Genomic DNA, 4,922 nt, shown 5'->3' on the forward strand with positions numbered 1-4,922 from the left:
GTATGTCGTCCAAAATGTGACAAAAAATCAAAGGTTCGTATGTCATCCATGTGACAAAAAACGACATGTGTCAAAGTGACAAAGAGCCACAGTGCCCTAATGGATAAGACACTGTCCTCTTAAACTACTGATTATGGGTTCAAACCATTTTTGGCTTTCGAGCCAAAAGCCAAAATAACTGGCATGATTACTGTGTAACTGACTTGAGCTGTGATTTATTCTACCAACACTGGAGGGCAACAGAGATTTGAGAACTGTTTCCTCCTCACAGCTGAAATGGGAAGTGAAAGAATGAATCTTTATGGAAAGCAAGCATACTTACTTTGAGGAAAACTGCAACATCCATCCATCCACTCTCTACCACTTTATCCTCCACAGGAGGGTCGTGGGGAAAACCACAACAATCATCATTCATCATTCATGAAGACATTACCACAGGTCGAGCCTGAATCCAGGTTTGATTGGTCGTGATGTTCATGTTAATCATTTCTCCACATGACCAGACACGGAGGAAAAGAAGTTAGATGATGAAATCCATGAAATCAGCGACCGAATCTCTTGCAGCCACTGCCAACTTTGAGTTTCTTGGCTATTTGTGTCGGAATTCATTTGATCCGTCTGATTGTGGGCTTGTATCTGCTGCCACAGGCAGGGAAGGGTCATGCTGTGTATATCCATCAAGCAGTGACAGCTCAAGAGAGAATACCTCTCAGATTAGATATTTTTAGTAGCCATTAGGTTTGTGTTAGTGAGCGTCAATCCCTGCTAGGTAACATTTAGAAGAGAATTGCGTCTCGGTCAGAACAAAGGCCCTTCTGCATGGAGTTTGCATGTTCTCCCCCCATGTGTGCATGTGTTAGTTAAATTGGGAACTCTAAATTGACCGTGAGTGTGAGAGTGGAAGGTCGTTTGTCTCTATGTGTCCCTGTGATGGACTGGTGATCTGTCCGGGGTGTACCCCGCCTGTCGCCCTATGTCAGCTGAGACTGGCACAGCTCCCGGCGTGACCCTCATGTGGAGGGTAAAGCGGTAGAAGATGGATAGATGGACATTTTACCTCTCATTCAGGAGGCTGAGTTGAATTGTCTTCATCGTAACTAAAGCAAGTTCAGTTGCCTGCAGCTTATTACTGAAGATAACTAACTAAGATAACTGAAGGACTGAGAAACTTCACAGACGAGAGGGAAAGGTTTAATGGCACTGGTATTTTTGGCTGTGAATCAATAGCAGAGGCATTAATTAGAGAAATGTAACATTAAAAAATGACATAATGCTCACAATCTCAGCCCATGACTTAAAAATGAAGTTCCATTAAATTATGCATTGATTTGGCAGGTAGTGCAGTATCACAGACCCGTAGGTGTGTCGTGAAAAACTGCTCTTTTATATAATATATTGCTGAAAATGATTCCATATATGAAATATTATTGAAAGGCTGGAAAACTTTCTGTCACATGAGGCCCTTGTAGTAGTAATGCGTACCGTGTGTATAAAAGACAAGATAATGACTGCGGCGGCGATTTCCTTTACTTTTGAAATGACCTGCCAAATGACTCAGCTACTGTACAGCAGCGAGCCAAGTCTCAGCACCTCAGGCTGGAATCACAGTTGGCTCAGACAATAGGGCAACAGACCTTGTCCTCCATTAGTGCTGCTTCTGTGGCTTTCATGACGGTCAGAGGGACATCTCTGACCACCATCTGCCTCGGTAGTTTGGTCTGCCAGAGAACCACAGGGTGTGTGTGAAGCTCAGACAGACACTGAACTCGACAATGACAGTGCACATTACATTATAAAGCTCACAAAAAAAGTTTGTTGATATTTTATTAAGGTGATATGTGTGTCTGTTAAAATACCTGGTTTTATTTACACAGAACGACATGGTTCTCTTTTTTTTATAATTTAAAGATTTGCAGTATTTCAACTGCTGCTGGTGGAGCCTGTTGGTGAAGTAATGAAGACAGAATCCACACTTTATGTCACCTTAAATGGTGGTATTTTCTTTTGGAAAACGTTCTGTGGAGTGCCTGCAGTGAAATGACACAGTTTGTCTTATATTGTTATTGCACTTTAATATGTACGGCTCTTAATTAAAAACAACTAGTAGACGACAAAGCCCGCTCCCCTCTCACTGTTAAAGAAATGACTCTGAACTGTGAGGCATCATCGCAGATTCTGGCGAGCAGCGTGCCAGGTCTGATACGTATAGTAAGTAAGACTATCCGTTCCAGATGCCTGGCACCTTGGTATCTAGGGACAGACACCTCGTTAGTTAATATTGTACACCAGGTCTGGTTATAAGAATACGTGCGCAATTAAACTTAAAGTCGGCTGAAGATGAGAATTTTCTCTCACAATTTTACTTGTTTATACAATTTTAATCACATGAATAGCACTTTTAGTTGCGGAGCACATTTTACAACTCTTTCCACCGCCTCTTGCAAGCATCCATCTCTACCTCCTACACCTGTACCTCCTCCTCATGTTTGTGTTTGCCTGAGAATGTGTGTGTGTGTGTGTGACAGAGGATGACAGGCAGACACAATAGTATTCACAGTCTTATGAACACAGTAACGCTGCATTAGCATTTTCTCATTTCTGTAAGAAAACTGACATATAAGGAGCCAGGTTTTTCTTTCTCTTTTCCTTGAAACACCGATGGCATCCCATCCAATAGCAAGAGAATATTTGCCCAGCCACAAAAATAAAAGTATGCAAGTATGACAGAGGGTCAATATCTATTTTTCTTTTTCTTTTGTTTAAGTGAAGACGTGGAGGCTTCAGCGAGATGCACAGAAAAGAAGAGCATGCAGCCACTCGGCGTCAGATGTGCCCGTTTCCCCCTCATGAGCAATACCTGGCTGCAGTATGGTAGATATGGAGATTACAGAATATAGTCTGAGCAAGGTCACCCAAGGTGCCGCAACCCACCTGCCTCCATCCTCATCACCGTGGAAACAGGATGATTTTAGTATGCTATTCACTACAGACAGTGAAGGAAGTACTGGTATTTTAGGTTAAAAAGGCCAGTAATTGACTGATAATTTAGTTTTAGTGCAGATTGAATTTAATGACAGTTTAATTAAAAACAACTAACCAACTGAGCGACCAGGCACCACTCAATAAGCCAGAAGCTGGTTGGAAATAATACTTGTTAGCCACTCGGTAGGCATAGAAGCTTTATTTTGATTGGTCATTTTCCACTTAAAACAGGGTCACTTTCATTGGAACAAGTGTTTTTTGAGCTTTACAACAGCAAGGGACTCTTTTCACACCAGAACATAAAAGCGACAACAACAGTTTAAAACCAGGGAAGACACAGATGCCCTTACAACACGATTTGCAAGCCTTTTCCCAGTCTGTCCATTTAAAAAAAGAAAAAAAAGAAATGTATTTGGGAGATTTGTTTTAACGGGTAAAAACTATGGTCTAAAAAACCGACATGAATAAAATAACAACGCTTATATAAACAGCTCATGTATCCTTGTTACCAAATAAATGTGAAAGCGGAGTCACGCCTTGGGTTAAGAAATTGATGTCACTGAATCGTCACGATAATTGTCATCATTTACAACATTTCTGCAGTATACTATTTGCAAGTACAGTATGTACAAACTTTCCACAATATAAAACATTTGAACATAAAACCACACTGAAGTCAAAGCAGACTATACTGCCTGAGCCCATTTTCACATTGAAGCGTATGATTCGGACATGATTTTTCCTGCTTATACTCAAGTCACTCAGTCACATGAGACCAGTAATAGGAATGGCACAGTTACTCACAAGACGCATACATTCACGAATCCAAACAGTCGCGCTTCCAATATTTGGTTCGCCATTACCCAACGAGACAATGATATCCTTACAGGATACATTCTCTGCAGAAGAAGCCACGCTCAGCATGAGGCAGGTGGATGATTGACAACTATGCACATTTTTTTTTTTTTTTATCATGCATAATGTGTAAAAACCTTGCAATAAAAATATTTCCACTGTCTTTCTCACTCAATTTCAAAATGCTGTTCCATCATCAATCAGCAAGACATTACAGGGTAAAAGAAAGAAAGAAAAAAAGAACGTACATAATATCATTAAAAAAAATGTAGTGTAATGTATTGCACCAGTATTGAAAGAGAAGAAATCCAGGGATTTAGAAACATGAAACATCTAATTAAATAGACACCAAAGAGCTACAGCTAGACCTCAACTAAACATTTATTGTATTATTTGTGTACACTTTGTATTTAAGTGTCGAATTACCAGTGTCACATCAAGACCCACGGACTGTGAATTTGCTGATGGTCGATGGTTAACCTTTTTTCTGAGGCCGAGTGGGTGCTCAGCAACTCTAACACCTATTTATACAACTGTGATACGTCTTGTGATGACACGCACAGTACGCTGCACTACAGCAGTAAATACAGACGTATACAGGGGCAGAGGAGTCACACACTTACATATTGTTTTTGTTTATTGGTTTTCACAACTCAATAACCAGAGTTTACAAAGCATTTGGAACATTTCAGTGATATTTTCTTCTTTTTAACACTTTACTGCTCAACTAATGTTATGTTGGATATGGTTAGAGTTAGAGTTACGTTAGCCAACATGGATGATAATCTACTGAAACGTTGCAGTTAATCTGTTAACTCTGGGAGTGTATTTCTTAATAAAAGCGTTTCTGAAAGGGACCAGTAACACTGAATGCATTAATAATGATCATAATCACGTGATTAAAGTCTTTTGCTTTGGCAGACCAGTGTGAACAAGCTGACTTACACTTACTAGAAGAAAAACTGCTAAATGTGTTTTCAAATTCAACTCCAGTGGTTTGACTTTTTTTTTTTCAGAAAATAAAAACTTATTTTTGACACTGCTAGCTATTTACACCAACCTATTGAGATGAGTTACAGGAAAAA

Source organism: Solea senegalensis, linkage group LG5 (genome assembly GCF_019176455.1).
Source record: "Solea senegalensis isolate Sse05_10M linkage group LG5, IFAPA_SoseM_1, whole genome shotgun sequence".
In the NCBI taxonomy this organism is placed as follows: Eukaryota; Metazoa; Chordata; class Actinopteri; order Pleuronectiformes; family Soleidae; genus Solea; species Solea senegalensis.